General features: G+C 31.0%; 1 long non-coding RNA gene across 1 annotated transcript; it reads right to left on the reverse strand.

Annotated features, from left to right (window-relative positions):
- Positions 1-4,745: 4,745 nt before the first annotated feature.
- LOC139906482 (uncharacterized) lies at positions 4,746-6,024 on the reverse strand. Its single transcript, XR_011782032.1, has 2 exons — positions 5,659-6,024; positions 4,746-5,072 (listed from the first exon to the last, which is right to left on the reverse strand). It is a non-coding gene; the product is annotated as an uncharacterized lncRNA (long non-coding RNA).
- Between the last annotated feature and the right edge of the window lie 6,865 nt (positions 6,025-12,889).

Consider the following 12,889-nt stretch of genomic DNA (forward strand, 5'->3'; position numbering starts at 1 on the left):
AATAAAATCACGTGGGCGTAGATACTTTTTAAAATCTGTATCGACCCAAATTTAAGGTAAGGAAGCAACCTTTATGCATTTTTCTTTTTTTTTCTTCTTAATTGATATTTACAAATGACAGTTAAAAAATATGATATCCCCTAATAATGCGGGATCTCTACTGGAGCACCCAAAGCAGGGTCAAGAAAAGTCATTGAGGAAATTAGCGTCCAGATTCACGTCAAATGATCATCCAGTGTCACACGAGACTCATAGAGTTTTAGAAAGAAAAAAACAAGTTATTTTTTGCCGTGAGAGGAAAAATTAATCAATAAATAACTGGAAAAGAGTTATTTTCTCTGACTGATTCACCATTCCAATCGGCAACTGATTGCATTTGGACTCACAATAAGGAAGATGTTGTGCCAACTCCGAATGTGAAGTTTCCCTTAAAAATTTACGTCTGCAGTCTTATCACCTACCGGGCTCTTAGTGAGTTTCATTTCATTCCTTGAGAACAAACTGTGAAGTGTGGACTCTATACTCAAGAAGTGTCGTATCACTGCGATGCAAAGGAGCCGAGAAAAGGAATAAGTTCTGACGCGAAAAATGTTACCAAACATGTAAAAGGCCATTTTCTAGCAAGACGGAGATCTTGTTCATAGCTCTTACATGGCTTTAGGCTAACTTGGACTCATTTTGGGCAAATGGTACATGTCCTAGCAACAGTCTAGACTTGTCTCCGATAGAAAATATATGAGCCATTGTACAAAATAATATTAATAAATTATCACCTGCAACCAATGAAGAAACTCTCGTCCAAAATGTAAAATTTGCCTCGTCGCTTATTCCCAATGAGACTTTAGATAATTTAATTGCTTGTATGCCAGAACGCATTTAAAAAATGTAAAATACTTAAGTGGTAATAAATTGGGAAATAAAATTATGCCACAATGCTAAATTTAGTTTCTTTTATGTATGTTTGAAAAAGAAAAAAATTTTAATCAGCTCTAATACTATCTTCAATGTAACATCATTATTAAGGACCAGTCTAACACTGGACTGGACCGAATAAATCAAAGCTGACACAGTACTAACTAATATGTTTACTTATACTTAATCAGTGCTACTCTATTTCATCAATTAAAATAAGACAAACAAAATATATAAATGTAAATATATATCAGTAATCTACATTTGTATATATACTGGTAGTTGCATAAATACGTCGACTAATTTTTAAACGCTTATATCTCGAGGTTCCGTGACGGAACTAAAAAATTCTACCACAAGTAACTCGGTAAATTTTATGGCTTTGTTTTTGTTTTTCTTACTTGCATCAAACAAAATCGATTACGATGAATGACGAGGCCAAACGTCATATGGTTGCCACTCTACTCCGCGCCGATAGGTCTGTCAAGGAGATAATCAAGGACACTGGACTATCCAGGACTACTGTGTTCAAGGTCCAGCAGCTTGTCAAGAGGGGAAAAGATCTGAAAGACCTGTCCATCCTCTGGAATGACTCAGGATACTTTCTCGCTGCCAACATGCCATTTTGGAACAAAAACATTTGCCCACCTCAATCACCTGATTTGAATCCCCTTGACTACAGTATGTTATGGCAAATTGAGAAAAAGGCCTGTGCTACCCACCACCCAAATTTGGTCTCATTGAAGGCCAGCGTCAATGAGCAATGGGCAGCCATGGAAAACAATGACATCATCAATGTGTGCAAGGCCTTCTGTGGGCGATTGGAAGGTGTCATAGCAGCTGATGGTGGTTATATTCATTAATTATATTAAATTTTATACCGGAATAAATTCTCTATTATATAATTCTCAAAAAAATACGTCATACGAATTTTATTACACATTTAATTATTTGCCACAAATAGTCCGCGAATTTATGCAACTACCGGTATATATAATGGAGTTTGTGTGTGTATCTTTTATTGATGCCCACCCTGTTGGGCTTAAGAGGCTGAAACTTTTCAATGGCGCCTAAATCCGGTCCAACTAAGACAGGGGTCTCGATTTTTTTTTTGGGAGGGGGTCATATTAGGGGCGCTCATTCTATATCTAAAACAAACAAAAACAATTTTTTTGAGCTCAACCAGACTAGATAGGGAGCTGACTTATAATTCAAAAAGTGACTCCCGTCTCAAAAAACAACTATACGAATAATGACAATTTCTATATTTATTCTAAATCAAAATGTTATGAGCAAAAAAATAAATTGGTGAAAATTACAGTTTTGTTTTTTTTTTCAGATGCAAAGGAATGGATTTTTAATAGAATATTGGATTTGAAGATTAAATAAAGTTTACAAACATTAGTCTTGAGATTCGTTTGCATATATGAAGATTTGACACATAAAAATTTATTTTTAACTGAAAGATCTGTTATTTTCTGAATAATTTATCTTCTTTTTTTCTTTTTGTAATCGAACGTCAATTTTCAATCAGAAATGCCACAAAACGATGCATTTTGTATAAAAAAATATAAGCCTTAACATTAATACAATATAGTATTTTCAATTTCCGGAAAATGTTATTATATATTTTTGCAATATTTACAAAAATTATCAAGATTTATTGGATCGACGACAATATTCTCCATTACTTTTTTAGTTATGCAAGTATAAATGAAATATTGGTAGGTTTTTGTTTATTTTTACAATGGCAATAAATGGTAATTTGTTTTTTATTTTGCAAAATTAAGGGAAAACAGTTTTTTGTAATTTTCTTGTCAAATTTCGATTGAACATTTTTTGATGTTCAATATGTTTGTATGTTATTTGAAGTTTATAAAACATTTTTTTACTAAATTCAATATCTAACGCTCACCCCACATTAAGAAAATTGCATTGATTATTATCAATGTGATTTCCCGCTCCCTCCTTGCCCTGAGCAACGCCAGATAACCCTTTGCATGTGTATACATATACATATATTAACAGAATTTGTTAAACAATATTGATTATATATCAACATACAACTTGTTATCTATGCACTATGTATTTTAGCACATCTTAATGTTCTCATTTTTTCATCAGAAAATATAAACAGCTTCTAAAATTGGAAATAATCATATAATCATTTTTTAAATTAGCTCATTTTTTTGCCAAATTTCCGATCGTGAATATAAACCATAAGGACTTGATTCAAAGTACAACTTTTTTTTAGTTTTCTGTCTTTTCTAACATAATTTTTTATATTTTTTGATGGGAATATAGAAAATTTGGTTAATTAATGACAAAATATTTTTTGAAGATAAGTCATGAATAAACTTTATTTGGGTAAGATATTATTGCTCTAATAATTTTTTACAATTTCAATAACACACTAGCAAAAAATCAGATTGATTTATTTACTTGAGTGAGCTATTAAAAGTTAATCAGATTTTTACAAGAAATTTAATCAATTTGAAGATCATTTACACGCATTCCTCAAACGATAATTATTTAGTATGTATGTAGATAAAGTAGAATGAGTCTATATGAGGTACGTCAGCATAATAACAATCTTGAACCAAAATAGGAAATAATCCCAATATTTTTTTTATTCATATAAAAAATGTAGAGTCCAATAATTCTTAGACATATGTATTGGAGTCAATTATAGGCTTTATATTCACATTTGATTTAAACGACTTAGATTAAGTCCAATATGGCTTATCAAATAGAACTGATCAATGAATCATAACTTTATTGAAACGATCTATTTTAGCTAATTGAAGTGCAAATTTGCAGCTCTCACAAGGAATAAATGGAAAAATTAATAGGTAGAAATGCACGATAATTATTTATTTAATCAAGTATTTTGACAACTATAATATCAGCAGTGTAATTAATAAAAACAGTGCTCAAACTCCCAACTACAAAAAAGAAAAAAAAAATCACATGCAAGTAAATGCTTATAACTTACGAATATAATTATAATAAATAAATGATGCTATATTTATGGATAATTAAACCAATTTTAGTAGTTCAAATATCATAGATAGATAAATATCCCATCATATTATATCAAAATAAGTTTTGGTTATTTAACTAACAGGCAAGGGGCAGTCAAAATGTAGACAATGCTATTTTAGTAATGTTTAGTAATTAAGCGGAGCTCCTCTAGCGTTCATTTTATGTACTTACATACTTTTACTCATATGAATACTTTTTATTAGTGTTGGGTTCGAGGCAAAATTGCTTAGTTCGGTCGGGTTCGAATTTTTTAGTTCTGTGTCAAGATAGTTTGTGTTAGAACAATATCCTAATTTTCGAGTTTGGTCGAGTTCAAACTTTGGTGTGGGTGTTTGGTTCAACTAACATTTATGAAACAAGTACTTTACATAAAATTTAGAAAAATGAATGTCTAGGTATTGAGTAAGTAGCTACAAAGTTTGTAGCTACGTCGATGCCTAAAAACCACCGGCAATGTTGGGTGCTACTGCAAGTCTTTTAACAAGAAATTAGATTCAGTCTATCTTTTGATTTGGATACTAGAAATGTGATTTATCACTACTCAAATATTTCGATCAGAATTCTAGTTAAAATAAAGTCGATTTAAAAGGAATCAATGAATTCGAATTTTTTTCTGAAAATTGTCACTTTTAAAATGATCGAGTTTATTTAGCTCAAGTTGTACTATAATCAAACACTACCCTGTATTATTGAATAACTAAACTAATACAATTAGATTATTTATATCCTGTAACATATATTTCTTTACTTTTGTCGTCAATAATAGAAATGATTCGACAATGACGTCATTGGGCGTTCAATATAGAATGTATAAAAAAATATCCACTCATTTGATATATTTTAGTCATATAAAAATATTTAATAACAATTAAAATAAAATATATTAGTACAAAATCCTTGGACTCTTCATTGAAGAACAACTGTCTTGATGAATAATGTACAACCGAGGCGAATATATCAAAATTTTAAATCCACTAAAAATGATAATTATGATCTTCTCTTTTACAATAATATTTTTGCAAAAAAAATAAAGTTTCAATATTTTGAATATATTTCAAAAACGAGGAAGAAGGATAAAACGTCAACATAAAAATATCCATCAATGCACCAGTAGCCTAAATAAAATAAAAATTTATATGTATTTTAAATTTAATTTTTTGCTAGATACCCCTCAGGATTATATATATATATTTGTATTGTTTTTTAGAAGTGGGGGGGGGGAGCATAGTTTTATAATTTATTTTTTTTTGCAAACAAAATCCAAAAATAATTTTTTTTTCTTCAAAAATCCATAGATATTCACAGAAAATGTAGTTTTTTGGGAAAAAAAAGATATTTACATAAAAATGAATTTTTACAAAAATAAATTTCAAAATTTCAAAAATAAAAAAAAAATTAAACATATAATTTCAAATATTATATTTTTTGGAATTTTTTTTTCGAAAATCCATCTCAATTATTAATTTTTTTGCTTTACTGAATAATTCTTTAAAAATCTTTCAAAAAAAAAAAAATTAACCCCTATTTTTGCGAAATTTTGTATTATGTCCATAAATAATTTTAGTAAAAGGAAAAAATACTTTGTTTTTCGGAGGGAGGGATGTAGCCCCTTCAGCCCACTTCCTGCAGACGCTTCTGCCCTTATACCACGTAGAGGGTTATCGAACAACACTAATGTTTATAAAAATCTTGGATACGTACCTCTAATTTACTTATCAATTATTCGGGAAATCCTTTTTTATTGTATAGCCTCGTTCTCCTCTTCTTTCATCTTCTTCTTTTCAGCAAGAACAGCCTCCTTTGTTTTCATACTCCTATACTTTCGGTCGATATAGAACTGTTCCATCAAGCTCATCATCTCAGCTCTACGCTCCCGTTCCAGGCGCTTATAGCGCATATACTCTGCTGTCCGGTTGCAAACGCACTTGCAGAGTGGTGGAGGATATCCCTTGACGTGTGGAGCCATGTTGTGTTCTACTCGAAAGGATGAACTAATGAAAACTGAGGAGTTGTTCGTTTTTAAGTTAAAATGAAAGAGAGGAAAAAGTGTAGCAGTTGTTTTTAGAGCTACAAATGTGTGCCATATAAAAAGACGGATATTTGGTAGCAGTAATTGAGAGATTATAAGCTAAAAAAATAATTTAATATTCAAAAATGTCAATATTTTATTAAAAAATAGAGCCCTTTAAGTTAAGTTATAACTTGCTTCATAATTGAGGAGATACCATCTAGAGGACTCTCTGTTAATATTTTTACTAAAGAAAATTAGAAAATGTTCAGTTATTCTTGATGTAACTTCAACAAGTGGCTTTATCAAATAAAAAATACTTAATACCTCCATTGAATGACAAACATAGATATTTGAAATAAATTAAAGTAATATGTTACACACACGCTCGAGTATTGTTGTGGATTGCCGGCAGTTTTCTTTCTGGTAATTATTTGTTTTCTTTTAATATTAAAAAAATGTAGGGATTGATGTCATACTATAAGGAAATGTGTTCCTATGTTATATTATTTTAATTATAATTTAAAATTGTTATAGCATGCTCTATTTTATATATTTATGTTAAATAAAATGATGTATTTAAAGAAGAAGAAAAAAAAGTAATATGCTCTGAAAACCCCATAAAAAATTTATTTTCTTACGCTCACGACTGCTTGAAGCTCATCCAATATAAATGTCTTGGCAATTTGTAGGCTTCTTGCTCCGAAACATTCTTCAAATTGTGAGGCTTATCTCAATTTCATATTTAGGGTTCATTTTTTAACATACCCACATGTCATATTTTCAACAAACTCTAGGTGTAGCTGCTATATTGGACAATGACTCAAAATATGTCAATCAAAAGAGTAAATTATATTTTTTTATTTTTATGAAAGAAGTTTATTCCTTTTTTATGGGTTTTTAGCACATTCTAATCACAGCTTCCAGTAAAAAAAAAAAAAGAACAAACCATGCTTTTTAGATTGGGTAGACTCCGGGGCAATCTTGCTCCCCCGTAAGATATCGCTTGTTATAATACACTAGATGACGTCATTTTATCATTTTTTTATGACATACATGAAACTTCTTGTGGCAAATTGAGAAAAAGGCCTGTGCTACCCACCACCCGAATTTAGACTCATTGAAGGTCAGCGTCAATGAGCAAAGGGCAGCCATGGAAGACCATTACATCATCAATGTGTGCAAGGCCTTCCGCGGGCGCTTGGAGGGTGTCATAGCAGCTGATGGCGGTTATATTCAGTAATTATAATAAATTTTATACCGGAATAAATTATCTATTATATAATTCTCAAAAAAAATACGTCATACGAATTTTATTACACATTTAATTATTTGCCACAAATAGTCCGCGTATTTATGCAACTACCGGTATATATAATGGAGTTTGTGTGTGTATCTTTTATTGATGCCCACCCTATTGCGCCTAAGAGGCTGAAACTTTTCAATGGCGCCTAAATCCGGTCCAACTAAGACAGGGGTCTTGATTTTTTTTTAGGGGGGGGGTCATATTAGGGGCACTCATTTTATATCTAAAACAAACAAAAACAATTTTTTTGAGCTCAACCAGACTAGATAGGGAGCTGACTTATAATTCAAAAAGTGACTCCCGTCTCAAAAAACAACTATACGAATAATGACAATTTCTATATTTATTCTAAATCAAAATGTTATGAGCAAAAAAATAAATTGGTGAAAATTACAGTTTTGTTTTTTTTTCAGATGCAAAGGAATGGATTTTTAATAGAATATTGGATTTGAAGATTAAATAAAGTTTACAAACATTAGTCTTGAGATTCGTTAGCATATATGAAGATTTGACACATAAATGTTGATTTTTAACTGAAAGATGTTATTTTCTGAATAAATTTTTGCAATATTTACAACAAATTATCGAGATTTATTTTATCAACGACAATATTCTACATTACTTTTTTAGTTATGCAAGTATAAATGAAATATTGGTAGGTTTTTGTTTATTTTTACAATGGCAATAAATGGTAATTTATTTTTTATTTTGCAAAATTAAGGGAAAACAGTTTTTTTGTAATTTTCTTGTCAAATGTCGATTGAACATTTTTTGAATAAAGTAATAAATGGACTTCTCATCTAGAAATATTGTTTTCATCCATATATGTTTGTATGTTATTTGAAGTTTATAAAAACATTTTTTTATAAAAATGGCTAGATTTGTACATTTTTGATTGAAAAGTAAAAAAAAAAATAGCATATTCGTTCTATGGTAGTTGTTAATTTATTCTACAATATAGAAAAAAGATGTTAACATGTATGTTACGGGCAATGCGGAAAAAAAGGTCATTTTACAATCTATAAATATATTTTTATCTTGCAAAAGTGATTAACTAAGCAAGGAATTTTAAAATAAATGTTTAGATAATTTTTTTGAATCTTTTGATCCTTTTATTGATTGTATTCATCAGTTGTTGTTTTTTTTTTCCTCTTTTTATTAGATTTAAAAATTTGTTTAGGATTAAACATGTATCTTTTTTAGTGGACTTTATTGGTGAACAAATTAGCAAGTAAAACATGTACTAACATAAAAGAAACTTAAACAATTATAAATATATTTTGAATGAATACTTTATTATTGAATGTAGAGTTGCTCATATACTAGATCAACGTTTCCCAAGGTCGGGACTACCACCCCAGGGGGAGGTAATGCAAAAAGGGGTGATTGGGGAAGGCGATGGAGAAAAAAAACAGAGACTACATATTATTAGACAAAACAAACAAATTGCTTTATAAAATTAAAAAATTACTGCTACAAGGCAGCAACAATGAATATGTTGAATATTATGTAGTTGATAGGATAGAAAATTTTATTAATTCACTTCACTATTGGTGGCTATATATTTTATTTTATCAGTCTACCTCGAATAAATACTAATGTTTTAGTTAAAAACTAAACTAAACCCCTAATTGCGTACCCTAAAACTTCCAGTAATTATAAAACTGTGTAAAGATATTTTTTTTCTTTGTAAAAACTGCTTTGATCACCTCACAGTAATCTAATAACGTTATACGTGTTTCTTACAACATATCTCAGCTGATTGCTAGATCTGGTAAAGCTTACACGATTGAGCAAGTGAGAAAGATTATGCATAAGTCACCCCACCAAATTATGAAGTCTATATCCCTCAGTATTAACTCAGTTCAAGGAAGAATAGATGCAATTCCTGAAAATAAAGAAGATAAATAGTGGAACATTCTTACTTAGTATACAGTTAGACGAGTCCATTTTACTAGGAAATGAATATATGCTGCTCACTTATGTTTGTATTTGTCAATGATGAAAAGTTGGTTCAAAAAATGATATTTGTAACAAATCTGATAATAAATACTACTGAAGATGTGTCAGTATTTGATATTTTTTTCCAAGAGACACAATTTCCACAATTCTTGAGGTCCCAATGATGGTGTATGTTTGAATCGTTTGTTTGTGATATGCTAAAAAACAGAGAGATAGGGGGAAGGCTAAAATTCACTACTTTTTAAATAGTTCAAAGTTAGCCAATTATATTAATATTTCCGGATCAAAAGTGCACTTCCATATCGATACGGAACCAAAATATGATACGGATACTGAATCATCTATTTAAAATGATACAGATATACGGTACGGACTAAAGTGAAATTAAGTCCGAATGAAATCTACCAAAATTGCATCAATTTAATCAAATTGTACTTCTTTACATCTGTATTCGTTTAATCTCTCGAAACCTTCAATAATAAAAAGTAGTACGCAGAAGCTCTCCACCCATCACTTCCCCCAGCCATTTATAGCATCCTGACTGGACTTCTTTGTCGAGTATAACACCCTTCTTCCGTCGTCTGGTTGACTGGAATGACTCTTCAGCGTAAAGTCGGATATCTTACTGATCTAATAGTTCTCCCTCACCTCCTACAACTTTGAGAGGCTTTTATTTATTGATGAAAATCGTGTGTATTTTGGGCATGTTAAAAAAAGAGCAAAATCAACATAGTAACCCGGACAATTTGAAAAATGTTTTGGAGGAGACCAGCTTAGCTGTCACAACATTTTATTTTATGAACCATAATCAACTCTGACAAGGGACTAGGGGGAGAATGAAATTGTAATGTATTCGTAGTTCCTTCCCCCTTGCTCTCTTTCTTCTCATATTTTCTTGTATGTATATATATATATGTGTAAAGTACAGTCTTTTACCTCGTTTTAAGTATAAATAGTCGTGTATTTTATGTATGTATCAGAGTAGGTTTTTGTTTAACTAAGAATATAATTGTTCCTATTAGACAACCTTTGTTTTATTCCTCCACGTCTTTCCTCTCCTCATTTCTCTCGTTCATCCTGGATTCCTTGGTTTAAATAGTTTGTGTTTCCTCAACCTCGTCAAGACACAACAGAAATAAACAAAGATACTGGCAAGAATTACTCCAATGTCGATCTTCAATTATACTCTGAGTCCAACAAGAGCTTACAAGTATGTCTCTGGAAGAAATCTTTTCAGATACTCTCCATCTTTGATGAGCACACACGAATGTTCAATTTGGTTCTGAATATAATTTAGTTTAGGAAGTTCACTACTCAGGTGTTTAATAATAATGACAATAGCTAAGGAAATGAAAATCAATTCTTCAAATTACCAATTCCAATAAAACGGACCTGCTAAAAAAGTACAAAAGATTAAAATCACTACTTGTATACACGAGGGGAGTTAAAGGGGAGGAGTTATTACTTTAAAGTGTTATGTGTTTAGCGTTTCTTAAATGTTTTGTACATTATTTTATATTCAAATTGTAATAATGTTGTATAAAATGATTATTTAAAAAAACCCTCTCATTTCATATTAGACAACTATATATCAATTTATATAAACTCACCAACATTAAGCTTCATTATAAAGAAAGTGCATTTATTTTAGTTTTTAGGACAATCTACTATTTGGCTAATTATAAAAAAATGCTATATAGATCCTCGGGCGTGCCCCTGGTACAGAGCTTACAATAATGGTCACACGGTGTTCGTATTCGAATGTCATCTGAATGATTTTTTATTTTTTATGGTACAATTATATTAGCTAAATCTAATGAACACACTTTGATACACATAGATCTAAGGGTTGTCAAGATTTTGAGATTCAAATGTATTCCGAATTTAAAATCTTCACCCTGTATATGCAGCACGAAAATATTATCTGAAAAAATGATAATTTGTAAATGGAACAAGGTACCTCAATGGACAACGTGCTCGGGAGAAATTATTCTTTTGAACTCTCAATTTGCATAGGTTCCCGTATTGGTCGTTTACAGATAAATAAATATACTTAATGGAGATGAACTTCATCGACAATTCCTTGGTCTGGTGAGTAGATGTATATAATATTATAGTTTAAAAAAAAAAGATACAGAACCAAACGAACACTTGGTACATAATAAAATGATACGTTGCTCAACCTTACAAAATATACATTTCTTCTCCAATGTTTAATAGAATTTTTATTCAGTATGTAAAATTCTTCCTCGATGGGACGATCTATATACAGTTTGTGTGTGCAAAAATGCATCATGCATGGAAACTGAAATACATTCCAAACAAATTAACGTAGGACTAGGAAATATACATTGATTAAAGGAACAGTCTTGACAATTATATACGTATATAATTTTTAGTTAAACAAAGTCAGTTTCGTGATTTCGCCAAAGAAACTTAGAGTACTCCAAATGGAGTTCCTGTTTGTGAAGTGATCAAGATTGTAGAAGTGAAAAAGTCCACTGTTTTGAGAATCAAAAAGACTGATGGTAGCTATGAACGGAAGCCTGGGAGTGAGGGTCACAACATAATGCGGGTGGAGGAGTTTTTGAGTTCCTTGGGAGACAGTACTGGAGCAAATCCTCAAACATCGATTTTGAAAAGAGCAAAGTGTTAATGGGGAGATGATCAGAAATAGCCTGAACTTTGCCCAGGCCTCAAAGGAAACCCAAGCAAGGTGCAGTGAGAATTTACCTAATATCTTGCCCTGAACATTGTGGCCTCCTTCTTCACCATATATGAGCCCATTTGACTATTAGATTGGGGGTGCCATTGAGGCCAATGCCTCTGCTATCTCCCACAGAAATACTGTTGAGCTGAAGGCCTCTATTTAGTGTGAATGGATGGCTTTGTCTTATGAGTATATGATCAGAGTGTACAGGCCTTTCTGATCTCGTGTAGAGGCTTCAATTGAGGGTTAAGGTGAATAAGGAAAGTATATGTGTTTTCGCGCTAATTAATAAATTTCAAGATGCTAAAATTAATCACTTTTTAGTTGTTGATGGTTTTATGGTTTTGTTAATGTTGTCCGCTATGATGCATTTATACTTCAGCACACTGTATGTGGATATAAGTATCTTCCCCCCCCCCCATGCATGCTGACCGTTTATCTGACAGCAATTTAATACACAATTGATATAATAAATTCCATTAACTCAAACGTATATACATTTCAGAAAAATAGCATCTTTTACAAAGCAAGAATGCAAAAGAACATCAATTCCCCCCCATCTATTTTTGAAATAAATGACCATATAAGTTTAAATTAATAAAAAAAAAAAAATCCCTGACTGGTTCTTCTAATTTTACTATTGAATTAACCATAATTAGAATGGCAAACAGTGCAAATTGATTTCGAAATAATTGTCCTAAAGGCTCATCTTATATAAGAGCTTTTGCTAATGTTGTTTTGTTGCAATTTTTATGCATTGACGTAAGAATTACTTTGGTTGACTATTGCTGGACTATTAGGGGGGGGGGATATAACTCAATGCATGCCTCTTATCCATCATATAAAACACCACACCAGTGGCTCCGGAGCCATAGGAGGAAAAAAAATTAATTCCCAATTTTATACAAAAAATTATTATTCTTCCAATTTTTTTTGTCATTTCTAA

Source organism: Lepeophtheirus salmonis, chromosome 10 (assembly GCF_016086655.4).
Source record: "Lepeophtheirus salmonis chromosome 10, UVic_Lsal_1.4, whole genome shotgun sequence".
NCBI lineage: Eukaryota > Metazoa > Arthropoda > Copepoda > Siphonostomatoida > Caligidae > Lepeophtheirus > Lepeophtheirus salmonis.